Here is a 13,063-nt window from a genome sequence, read left to right on the forward strand (position 1 = left end):
ACTTCCTCCTACCTGGGGTACCAACACCCGCCTTCCCCCTCCCCCAGGGCCTCCCACAAAAACCCAATGACTGGAAACGCCTCCAGGGCTTCCTTTATTCCTCCTTCAGCACCCACCCCGCACCCGCGTACCTCTGGGTCCCCTGTCTCCCTCCCATCCTGGTGAATTCAGAGCACATGCCCCTACTCGGCCTTTGTGGGCCAAGATGTCCCTCGCAGGGGCGCTGAGCAACGCCAGGTCCTAGGCTCCCCTGAGACACTGCTGAGAGCTGGATTCTGTGCCTACAAAAATGCACGAAGGACCCTCCCTGCTCCATCCCATCCCCCTCAACTCGTGCCCCCACCCAGGCATATGGGGCCCAAAGAGGTCCACAGGTCCCAGTCAGGCCCTGCAGCCTGGTTTCCTAGGCAACAGCCACTCTCTCCTCGCAGCCGCACACTGACCGAGGCAGGAAGATTCTGCCGCTCCTGGATGGAGTTTCTTCGAGGGGCAGAGAGACCAGCCCCCCTTATTTGTGGGCAGGAAGGACTCTGGGATGGACAGGACTCCAGCAGCTGGCTCTCCCAGGCCCCCACCCCCAGTTCACCCCACTCTCTCCTGTGCTCACAGGCACCTGTCCTGCAAGACCAACTCCACTGGCGCTCCCGGAGAGCCTGGCAGAGGAAACGATGCAGCCCACAGACCCTCACCTGTTGATGGGAAACCAGGCCACACAGGACTCCTGCCCTGGACACTCTGCGCTGAGCGGTCCCTGGATCACCTGGCGCCTGGCCCTGCAGCGGAGGCGAACCTGTGACGTGACGTCCAATACATGGGTGAGGAGCTGGGCCGCCCAGGAAGCCTCTCTCTGCCCCGCCCCCGGGTCTGTGGGGCAGGGAAGCTAAGACTTGCCTGATTCCCTGGGCCTGTGCCTTCCAGCCCACGGCCAGAACGTGGCAAGCGGCCTCAGCTGAGGGCTGCTGACCAGGTAGTGCTTCTCTACCTGGCGGCCCATTAGAATCATCTGCGAGTTTTGAAAACTAGCAGGCAGGTTCCACCCCATGACCACGGGCTCAGAATCTCTGAGGGTGGGGTGGGGCTTACAGCCTTTGGCAAAGCTCCCGCAGGGGATCGCAGGTCCAGGCAAGAATGAGAAGGATGGAACTGGAGGGACCAGGCAGAGGGCAGGACAGTGTCCACCGGGGGAGGAGCTGGAGGGAGCCTGGGCAGGGCAGGGGGCGTCTACAGCCTACAGCCCACAGCCCACCTCCTTCAAGAGGCCTTCCCAGGAGTTCCCATCACGGCATAGCAGAAACAAAATCCAGGAGTTCCCGTCGTGGCGCAGTGGTTAACGAATCCGACTAGGAAGCATGAGGTTGCGGGTTCGGTCCCTGCCCTTGCTCAGTGGGTTAACGATCCAGCGTTGCCCTGAGCTGTGGTGTAGGTCACAGACGCGGCTCGGATCCCACGTTGCTGTGGCTCTGGCGTAGGCCGGTGGCTACAGCTCCGATTCAACCCCTAGCCTGGGAACCTCCATATGCCACGGGAGAAATAGCAACAACAATAACAACAACAACAAAAACAAAACAAAACAAAACAAAAAGACAAAAAAAAAAAAAAAAAACAAAATCCAAACGGGAACCATGAGGTTGTGGGTTCGATCCCTGGCCTCGCTCAGTGGGTTAAGGATCCAGCATTGCCATGAGCTATGGTGTAGGTCACAGACGTGGCTCAGATCTTGCTGTGGCTGTGGTGTAGGTCGGTAGCCGTAGCTCCGATTAGACCCCTAGCCTGAGAACCTCCATGTGCTGCAGGTGTGGCCCTTAAAAAAAAGGCAAAAAAAGAGGCCTTCCCAGACCTCCAGGTGTTTGGAGGGGACCCCAGCTCCCAGTGCTGGGGCCACCGCGCCCCTTGCTCCGCCTGGCGCACCTGGGAGCCCTGTGCCCTCTGGTTCCGCGGTCTGCTCCCTGCAGATGGGGACCGGTCAGGCTTGTTCAAGCCAGCACCCCAGGGCCCGCACAGCAATGGCCACACGCTTCTGCCTTCCTCCCAAGGCTCATTCACCCCGAGATGACGAAAAGGTCCAGTCCGTTGGTGCGCTCAGAGACGGAGGAGGCTCCGTGGAGGGAAGGGCAGGAAGGCACAGGCCCCACGGAGCCGATCCTTGCAGGACTTACGCCCTCGGCCTCTCCGAGACTGCCTGCTTGGTGTGAGTGACTCCTGCACCCACACCCAGGACGAGTCCATGGAACCCACAGTGTTCACCTACCACCTGCCAGGGGCGCATGCACTTGGAGCGCACAGTCTGTTACAAGACACCACCCAAAATGCTGACTATTAATCCCCCCAAAATAGCGTCACCAGGCCCTGGACATCTAGGGACAGAGACATAAAACACATTCTCCCAAAATGGCAACAGGGTGTCTCCACGGTGGCGCTGCCTGCAGCCTGCAAGGAGCCAGGAATCACTTCCAATGGGCTCTGGGCAGAGGAAGGGAGGGGACAGCTACCATTGGGAGGGGACAGGCCACCAACTTTCCCCACCCAAATCTTGAGCGCTGACATCACCACCGGGAAACGAGACGCTGATTTCTTTAGGACGAGGTCGCATGCTCTGGCTTATTCTTTCCCGAAAAATAACAATGTCCCATCTGGGTCTTCACGTAGCGATGACACCCAAATCATCACAACCCACCAAAACATCAAATGCGGTCCCAATTTCAGAGAAGGGGTTTAAAAAGGAAAAGGGACGGGGAGATTAAGAAGGTAGGGAGACAGGTGGGTTTTGCTCTCACCAAAGGCGACATTACAGGCCCACAGAGACAGTGTCCCTTCTGGTGCAGCAGTGGTGACCAAACCCAGAGCAGGGTCCTGGGAACCCAAGGCCTTGCTGACTGTGGTGGGCTCCACACCCAGGGCCGCCACCCACTCCCCCACCCGTCCCGGCCAGATCACGGGCGGGTTCCCTTCAAGGATGGCAACCAGCACGCACAATATCAAGGGTCAGACTTTATCTGTTACATGCACAATGTGCTCGAGCCAAAAACAAAACAAAAAGCCTTTCCAAGGCACTTTCCAAATTCCAGAAACGCACTGGGCTGGAAAAAAAAAAAAACAAAAACGGAGCCCTGTTTCCTCTTATTTTTTAATCTCAGGTTGGCTAGGTTTATAATAAAAGAGAATAACCTATTTATTTGCTTACCTTCCTTGGAAAGACAATAAATTGGAAAGGCTTCATAAATCTCACAGGGAATTCCTTTAAACAAGGACTGTCAGCAAAAATCCGTAAATAACCCTCTGCAGTCTCCAGCAATCACCTCCACCACTCGTTCCTTTTCCTTCCTGCTTTTGTACTAATCTTCTTGCAAACAAATCAAATCAAGCACTAAAACGTTTTTATTCTTATCGACGTGAGGCTCAGAAAACATCCGGGAGTCCGCCGGGGCTGGTGACTTCGGTGCCCCTGAGAAGAATCTCTGCAGCCCCTGCCACACAAACAAACCTGCGGCTGGCACTGGGCTTCGCAAACAGAGCCAGAGACGTGGCGTTCATTCGATCAGGAGCAAAACCATGAGCCTTACGAAACAGTGTCCTATCCAGGTGGGTGACAGGGTCTCAGATTTCCTCTCACCTGGGCTCAGCTGGTGTCAACCACCACGCCTGGGGTTCCCCTCTCCCACCCTTAAAATCCCAGGGTCGTGGAGCTTCCGGATGCAGGAGGCTGCCGGTCAAGTTCAGGCGTCCCCATGCTGACCAAGTGGAGGGAAGACAGCTCCAAACTTCGAAATGACCAGAGCAAACCCACGCCGCATCCTGCTTGTGAGGCAGCTGATTACAACGACCTTCGGCAGGTCAGAAACACCCGAAGATGGACAGTTTCGCACAGAGGCTTCAAGGACTGCGCTAAAAATACGTTTAAATGAGACCCAAGCAGGACGCTCGTGGATCATCAAAAGTGCAAGCCTTCGCAGAGCTGCTGTAATCAATTTACATATCAGGAAAGGATAATTACCGTCACCAAATCACCAAAGGGAACACTTCTCCCAGCCAGAAGGTTAAAAAAAAAAAATTCGACCAGCAAACCACTACCCACATAGAAACAAAAAAATGTATGTTTTCAGAAAGGACCAGCCTCTTAAATGCCCAACGGCTTCTGGAGCCTTGAAAGTTTACTCCAGGACCTTGATTCTTGTGCGTGAGATGTTAAGACTTAGGAACCCAAAGACGGAAGAGATTCGCTTCAATGGGCTTGTGACTCAAGTCCGGCGAGCTGGGTCCCTGCAAGTTACGGGGCTGCCCAGAGCCCGGGGTGCCAAAGGTCACCTTCCAGCCCGCGAGAGGCACACACTAGCTGTTTCTACTATGGATGCAGCAAACACACCTACTTTCATCTTCTACCCTCCTGGGACATTCCTGGAACTCAAGAAAAACTAGCTGTATTATAATTTACCCACCAAGCTAATGTATTTCTCACAGTCCTGAGTGAAGGCAAAGGCCTTTCTTTCTTCACCGGCCATTTGCACGCCTCAGGCATGTCTTCCTGACCAGCCGGGCCTGGGCATGAGACATAAGCTCCTCACTCACGTCCCTCCAAGTCCACTGGAACTCAGAGGGATCCTAAGACCGCCCAAGGGAAGCGGCTTCCCTCGTCTTACCTGTGTTACCCTGACCAGTTACCCGTGGAGACGGGAGTGGAGCCCAAGGAGGGCCGTGGGAGGGCATGCTGAGTGCAGGACGCTGGCAGCCCTTCTGAGCTCAGAGCTGCTGACTGGGTGAAAAGATCCCCGGGCATCTTTCTCTGCCGTGGATGGCACTACTGAGGCGTGTTAAGGAGTCCTTCAGGACGTAAAACACTTTCCTCCCTTCGCGTTAAATAAAACCCAGTATTCAATTTTTTCCTGAAATAAATTTCAGCTTTTGGGCAACTTTGCTCCCCTGGGCAAGGAGGGTGGGGGAACACTATCTCAGGACAGTTGGTGGCTGTGTCTGAGCCCCAGAACCTCGCAGCTGGGAGGGGTCAGGTCTTCCCCTCGGGCTCTGGTGTGTTCCCCCCCCCCCCAAGTAAGAACAGCCAGGGAACAGAAGCCACACACGCCAGACCAGCTCCAAACCCTGGTGTAAACAGCCCTTGTCCGGGGAGGGCGGCGGGGGGGGGCAACCTTTCTGCTACTAACCCGAGGCTCCAATCCCCCTGCACCCAGAAGCTCCCCCGAATCTTCTAAGCACACGGCCAAGTGTCTCCAGCACGCACAACAGCAGTTCACAGACGACCCCCCCCGCAAGAGGCCAAGGACGCCTAGACAGGAATTTCAGGGCAGGAATCAAGGTCAGCACTAGTCTGAGCTCGCAGGCATCAAAGGGTGTCCTGAGAGTGAGTGGCACGCCAAGCAGGATGTCGCTTTCGCTGCCCTGAGAGCTGGGGTGATGGGAGGATGACAAATAGTGAGCCCCGAAAAGACTTTTCCAGCAACAGCCAAAAAAAACAATAAATGCGGCGCTCCCCAGTTAACAACTTTAAAGATTCTAAGGCTCATTTCATAAAACTCCCCCTTCCCCCACCTGATACATCTTGGCTCCCTCCCCAAAGCGCCACCGCGGACACCCACGGGCATGTCAGGTTCTCTGGGTGCAGCACGCCCAGCACCCTCAGCACACAGTTCCTCCTCTGAGAAAAACCCGGATCCTGTGTGACACACACAGCGGGCAGCGCAGGAGTGGAGCCCAGGACTCTGGCTCCAGGTGGGACCTAACCCCGGGGACCCAGTGCTGGCCTTGGCAGCCACTGACCTTCCCACAGGAAAGCACACTGGTTCCTCCAGGCTTTCTGCAAACTGCCCTCCTTGGCCACAAAAAGGTGGCTGGCCCGGCGGGTCTCTACCTGCAGGAAAACGAACAGGGACCTGGGGGATGCCAGGCGCCCCCTGGAGGGACGGGAAAGCTCTCCAAAGCCACTTCGCCACCAAGCAAAGAGCAAGCAGCCAGCAGCCCAGGGGTGACTCCGTCCCCCTGGACCTGGAGCCAGGGGCCATGGTGGACAGAGGAGGTACCTTCCAAGAGGGGCTGGTGAACCCTGTGGAGGGGAGCTGCTACTGCATGTGTCCCCAGCAGGGCCAGGGACAATGCCCTGTGATGCACCAAGGCCTGAGGTGTGGGCTTGGAACTGCCCACTCTTGGGGTGGAGGTGGGGAGCCCTGGAGGTAGGGAGGTGCTGGCAGATTAAAGACACAGACAGCATTCCAACTGCAGTGACTGGCCTCGGAGCCAACCTGCCCAGCCTGGGCCAACTTCCTAAGTCCCAGGCATCCTTGGGATGACAAGGATGCTGCTCAGGCAAGTCTATCTGCTGTGCCTGGAGTGTCCTTCTGGGCCACTAGAAACCCTTGGTATTACAGACATCCTAGAAAACCCTGGCACCTCGCAGGAACATCAACCAACTTCCCCCAATTTCCTAGGCTGGCCTTTCATCTATCAAAGAGGGACAACCAGGAGTTCCTGTTATTGCTCAGTGGGTTAAGAACTTGACTAGTATCCATGAGGATGTGGGTTCAATCCCAGACCTCGCTCAGTGGGTTAAGGATCCAGCACTACGGTGAGCTGTGGTGTGGGTCGCAGATGTGGCTCAGATCCAGTGTTGCTGTGACTGTGGTGTGAGCTGGCAGCTACGGCTCCAATTCGACCCCTAGCCTGGGAACTTCCATATGCCCTGGGTGTGGCCCTAAAACGGGGCGGGGGGGGGAACAACTGCATCCATGGTGGGGGGACCGAAGCATAACCACGAAGGCCCTGAACCTTCCTTGGTGAGGGGGGCTCTTCAACCGCGTGGTTTTTACACTCTCAAAATGTGCGCATGGGAACACTGGATCTCCAACATTTCAAAGTTAATCCCCCCTCATGAGACCAAAACAAAAGCAAATGACTTACCCCGTGCAGTAAACTGCGATCCCACTGCAGCCAGAGCCGCCTTTCCAACCAAAGGGAGGCTGCCAGGGGCTGCCACCTGCCCCCGCCCCCCACCAGCTTGCCCCAGGATCTCCCAAAGAGCAACACGCAGAAGAGCCTCCAGGGTGGCAGGAAGGCTCCCTGAAACTCGGCGGTGCTTCAGTTTTGTCAGGAAGGTCTCGGTCCCCCCAGCAGTTCCCAGTGAGGTTCCGCTCAAGTCCCAGGCCTGACTTAACTGCTCTTACTTGGGCTCCACCCATCACAGTCAGCCTCACCATACTCCTTTAGCCTAACCCCAAAGCCACCTGTGAGCAAGAAGACTGGAGCAGCTCCCTGCAGGGAGAGCCCGTGGGGCTGCGTCACCCTTGCTGCCATGGGCATCCTGAGAACTCTGCAGCCTGCATGCCTAGGGCAGGCCAGCAGCTCCAAGTCCCTCCAGAGGCCACACCCAGCCATGTCCTCAGCTGGTGGCACCACACCCAGGTGTGATGCCATCCGGGAAACCCAGAGAAACAGACACGGGTTCACCCAGGGTCATATGGCAAGCTAAGGACGAAGTCAGGAAGGGACCCGAGCTCTCCGCTGCAGGTCCCTTCCGTTAGGGAGGCCGCCACCACCCACGCCCCTGCCAATGACCTACAGGGAGCAGAGGGTAAAGGGACTCGAGAGCTTTCAGCCCTACCTTGCGCCTGGCAGGATCACACGCAGGGGGCTTGGCGACAAGACGGAAACTCTAACTTCCGTGTGAGACAAGCTGGGCTGAAACTGACTGACCCACCCCGGTAGCCCCCAAGTACCTCCACGAACTGGAGCAGACACCACCTCCCTCTCTGCCCCAGAGCCGGTGGGGGACCTGCACCTGTCAGATCCCAGACACTCCACTGGCAGCTCCTCACAGCCAGCATTATCCACCAGTGGATCCACTGCTGGTTGAGTGCCCCGGGGTCACGACTACTGCTCTAAAGTGACATGTCTGGTGGCGGGAGATATGACCTCAGAGCCACCCTGTGCCCCTGCGGCCCTCTGCTGGCCTCCCCAGCCCCAGCCCCTCCCACTGCCCACACCTGATATTCTTGACTGCAACAGAGAGAAAAATCATAACGCCCACGTCTGAGAACTTACTCAAGATGCTGAAGGCTCTGCCGTGCACTAACCCGCGGAGCCGCCCCGACACACCAGATACAAGAGTGTGGATACAAAGAAGGTCCCCCACCCCGCTGGGAGGACACAGGAGACAAGCAGGTGGGGGGACCTTCCCCAGGCCCTCAGCAACTCCCTGGGGGCACTGGACCAGAAGTGGACGCTGGAGGTTACCTTTCTTTTTTTCTTCTTTTTAGGGTCACACCTGCAGCACCTGCGGCAGACGGAAGTTTCCAGGCTAGGGGTCGAATCAGAGCTTCAGCTGCACCCTACACCGCAATGTGTGGCAATGCCAGATCCTCAATCCACTGGGCGAGGCCAGGGATTGAACCCACATCCTCAGACACTACATCAGGTTCTTAACCCACTGAGCCACAATGGGAACTCCCTGGAGGTTACGTTCTCAAGTGCTACACAGCACTTCTTCAGGCACAGGACAGCACCAAGAACGCTCTTCCACCCTCCCCTGACCCCACAGCCTGAAGAGGCCCACCCTCCACCCAGCACCTGCAAAGCACCCTGCCCCATCCCAGCCTGAATGAACTTCAGGGCAAATCCCTGCGCTGGCACACAGCCCTGGCATGGGGCACACCGTAGGAGCGGTACTTGCTAAAGATCTTTTTTTCCGACAGGCAATTTTCAGAAGCAGCAAACGCATCTCAGTGTCACTGCATACATTTCCACATCAATCCCAACTGAGCTACCTTATCTTAATACTGTCAACATTTAAAACCTTACGCATAAAATGGTATGTGTCTACTTTTATTTGAACGACTAAGTTATAAAGCTTTCCTTCAACTCTTAAAGGTGTTTTTTTTTTTTTCAGTAATGCATAACTGCTTAATTGGGGAGTGTACAAAATGTAATTACACTGCCTAACACTACAATATTGCTTAGGGGAATATCTCTGTTCATGCATTCTGCTTTATTTTGTATTTAATCTCTATTAAGACGTCCATGTGAAAACAGATAGGTATGCTTGTCTTCATAAACACCATAAATCATAATGTCATTTCTTTGCTCACCCAAGTCCAAAAGCAGCCCCCCACCCCGCACATTGCTAGGGCCCCAGAGGGTCTCACATCTCATAGTCAAGCAGCTGGAGGACTTTTAACAAGGGGCCCCAAACTCCTAGCCACCTCGCCAAAGTTACTAAGGTAATGGCTATCATTCCCTCACGGTAAATGGCTTGGGGTAAACGCCAAAAGTACCCCAAACTCCCCCCAAAAGGCAGTTACCCACCAAACCAACAGGGCAAATAATTTCTGCCCCAAACCGTAGTTAGCAGCCTTGTACCAAGCGTCAGAGGGAGAGCCCTTCCATCCTCATCTGAGGACACCAGGCGTGGTCTTTCATGTTCTCCCCTCAACAGGGAACGTGCCAACGGCTCCAGACTCGTTTAAACTGGATGCTCTTCAGTCCCCGCCTTCTCATCTGTACACACTCCCCCATCCCTAGAACAGGGTTATCTGAATCCACAGCCATTCCTGAAGCAGCTTGGTGCTGGTGGGGAAGAATCTTCGGCTCCTGTTCAATCATTTATCCACTGTGAGCCCACCCCCTTATGCATCCCCCCTGCGGAGCCCGCAACTGCGAAATACCCACGCTGCCTCTCTACTGAGAGTGTTAGTAAAAGCACACGGGTGCCGAGGCACTTCTACCCACAGAACAGAGGTAAGCTGTCATCTACACGGAAATGTAAGTTCTCAGCCTCACTGAAGCCCACTAATTCATCAATTCTCCAATCGTGATAAAAAAGTGTGGGAGTTCCAGTTGTGGCTCAGTGGTTAACAAACCTGACTAGTATCCACAAGGATGCAGGTTCGATCCCTGCCCTTGCTCAGTGGGTTAAGGATCCGGCGCACTGTGAGCTGTGGTGTAGGTTGCAGAGGTGGCTCGGATCCCGCGTTGCTGTGCCTCTGGCGTCGGCCGGCCGCTACAGCTCCAATTCGACCCCTAGCCTGGGAACCTCCATACGCCGTGGGAGCGGCCCTAGAAATGGCAAAAAGACAAAAACAAACAAACAACAAAAAAAAAAACAGATGTCATTTCCCCAAATGTGTGTGCGGCACCACGGATGAAATAATGCAGGAGCGAGCTCCCCGAGGTGGATTTCATTTACACGGCAAGGTGGACCTGCCTTGTGCTCTTCTCTGAGTCCAAAGTCATCCCTCCAGCATCCTCAGCACGGACTTGTGCAGAGACTTTCCGTGCGCTTCACTCTAGGGCCCCTATCTCACTGCAATATAATGTGCGAAAACAATTTTTCTCCTTGCCACTACCCTGTGGCACTCACGTAGCCCAGCCTCCTCGAAATGAGCACTGCTGCCTGGTCAAGAGACAACATTAAATGTCAAGAGCGCCCGGATACGGATCTGAATGGCACGGATCTGAATGGCACACTCGCATCCCTAGGAAAGCTGGGAGGGGACAGAGGGGGTGGGAGCTCCCTTACACCACAACACTGAGACTGGGTACGGCAGCAATTCCATTTGCACTTCCTAATCTACTCATTCAGATGGGGGGCAGAGACTTCAAGTACAAAATCATTCAATCATTGGTCGTGCCAACGGCTCAATAACTAGACTCGAGTGCGTGGGTTGTGTGTTGGGGGAGTGGTTTGTTTCTCAAGAAAGATAGTCTGCGTGCTGTTGGCAGGCTCTGGGCTGGCTGTGCTGAGAACCACCAGGAGGAGGAGTTTGCAAAATACACATGTTCTAAGCCCCTCTGGAGCTTCTCCAAGGAGACACTGGGTGGGGTCCCCAGAGGATGACTCCTGGCCAGGGGTGCCCTAAGGATCCACCTGCTCCGGAAGCCACCCTCTCAACCCTCCTGGACAGCCATCAGCCCTCCCTGGGGACTGAGCAAGTCACTCACGTGGAAACCACCAGCCCCCCAGCCAGCTTCTTGCCACTAAAAGCACTCACTATGACCAACTGGGGGCGGGAGACGGAGGGGTGCAAGCACCCACCTGCTCCCCTTCCGACGCGGCAGGGCACAAAGGACTTCTCCCTGTTGCCGGGAAGACCCAGCTCCGATCTGAATGGCACACTCACATCCCTAGGAAAGCTGTTCTAGAGGGATGTAGATATGGCACGAGGAGCATGAACCAGGCGGGGCAGCCAAGTGCTTACCACATGATGTCAGCTACCCTCGCCACTGCTCCTGAACCCTCCACCAGGACCGCACGTCCTAAGAGGAACAAACGGCTAACAAGTGAACACTCTCCACCTGCCTCAGCCTCGTCTTTGCTGTGCACACCCCTAGAACCTGCACAGGTGCAAACAGGACATTCTGGCCCCTGACCCCCGAAACGCCCTTGCATTCCACCCCTGGCTGCCTCCCAAGGGCATTTTCAGGGATCATCTCCCTTTCCAAGTGAGATTTCTTTCAGGGTATGAATTAAGCCCGAAGAAAACTGCTGGTCCATGAAATGACCGGCCGTCCTGAAGGCGACAATCCGTCTCTCACCCAGACTTGGGAAGGACACATCTTCCCCAACGCGTCCCCAGCCCCCACCTCACCATCATGCTCACGTGACCTTACAGCAGGAGCAGTGACACTTTGGCGGGGGGGGGGGTGTCATGTCCATACGTGGCCTTGTGGGGCACCCGGGCTGGCCCCCGAAGTGAATGCATGCCCTGGAAAGGGCCGACTTTCCAGGCCCAGGTCAGGGACACGCAAACATGGTACACTGGCCACCCAGCTGCACCTGGGCCAGGCCCCAAAGCTGCTGCTGACCAAGTGCCCATCATGTGCCAGGAAGACAAACCCATCAAGCTGTTCCCTGGGAAGCAAGTCCCCTGCCCATGGGGCTCAGGAGGGCTGGCACGTGAAAAGAGCAGACAGAGCGCCTTGACTACCCAACTCCCCCAGGAACGAGGCCCATCGTGCCTGCCGGCTCAGAGCTTTCCCTGCCTGCTCTGGAAGAAGGTGCTGGGCCTCGGGGGTACATTACAAACTGGGCTGCCCACACCTGCAGGCCCTACCTGTCATGGATGTTGACTGCCACGGGCAAAGGAGGGCAGCACCCAACCACTGGCTGCCTCTTCCTTCTCTGAGAAGGGAAAGTAGGTCTTAAATAGAAAGTAAATATTTTCCTGGGCATTTCTCAGAGTGACCTAATAGAGTAACATTCCACGGTCTAAAAACAACCTCCTGAAGGGTTTTCAGCTCGTCACTTTGGCCCCAGGAATCAAGAAATATGAGCTGCTCCCCAAACCATGCCAGGGACCACCTATCCTTCCCTGTCGGGTGCCATGCAGACTTGGGGCTTTTTTCAGCTTTTTTGTTTTTTTTTAAAGGGCCACACCTGCAGCTTATGGAATCAGAGCTGCAGCTGCTGGCCTATACCACAGCCACGCCAGATCCTTAACCCACTGAGCAAAAGCCAGGGATAGAACCCACATCCTCATGGATACTCATTGGCCTCGTTACTGCTGAGCCACAAAGGAAACTTCCCACCAGGGTCCGGATGGGCCACCCTAAACACATCTCGCTGTGCCCCACCCCCTCCACCTGCCTCCATAAAGCCCATCCATTATTTACGTGCAAAGGATAACCCCTCACCCCCCATCTCCCATCTGCCCAACCCCGCCTAGGACAAAGACCACCTACCACCTTTGCACCTAGCAAGCCCCAGCTCCCACCAGCACAACCAAAGCAATCAAGGCCCAGGGAGCCTTCTGGAGTGTTCCCTGAGGGAGACCCCTCCTTCCAGTCCTCTCTCAGGATGCCCTGGGCTCCATGCAGGCAGTGAGGGCTGCACAAGGAAACCCGGGGGCACACAGCACCTCAGGGCAAGAGCGGCTGAATAACCTGTGTGTTTATTTATTTACCTGGCTGCACCTGCCGCAAACAGACAGAGGTTCCTAGGCCAGAGATCCAACCTGCGCCACTGCAGCGCCCCAAGGCACAGCGATGACAGCACTGGGTCCTTAACCCACCATGTCACCCGGGAAGCCCTTTATTTTGTACTTTTACAAATTTAACAAACACCTGATCG

At 55.6% G+C, this 13,063-nt stretch overlaps 1 protein-coding gene across 5 annotated transcripts in view; it reads right to left on the reverse strand.

Annotated features, from left to right (window-relative positions):
• The window catches only part of CTBP2 (C-terminal binding protein 2), a 159,494-nt gene that overhangs the window by 132,447 nt on the left and 13,984 nt on the right, over positions 1 to 13,063 (reverse strand). The window contains exon 1 of one of the 5 annotated variants that reach the window (XM_021073632.1): positions 690 to 712. The exons of the other annotated variants lie outside the window; for them this stretch is intronic. The gene's annotated coding sequence lies outside the window, so the exon portion shown is untranslated. Of the gene's footprint in view, positions 1 to 689; positions 713 to 13,063 lie in introns of those variants that run through there. 5 annotated transcript variants of the gene reach the window in all.

The sequence above is a fragment of the Sus scrofa genome, chromosome 14, assembly GCF_000003025.6.
Source record: "Sus scrofa isolate TJ Tabasco breed Duroc chromosome 14, Sscrofa11.1, whole genome shotgun sequence".
In the NCBI taxonomy this organism is placed as follows: Eukaryota; Metazoa; Chordata; class Mammalia; order Artiodactyla; family Suidae; genus Sus; species Sus scrofa.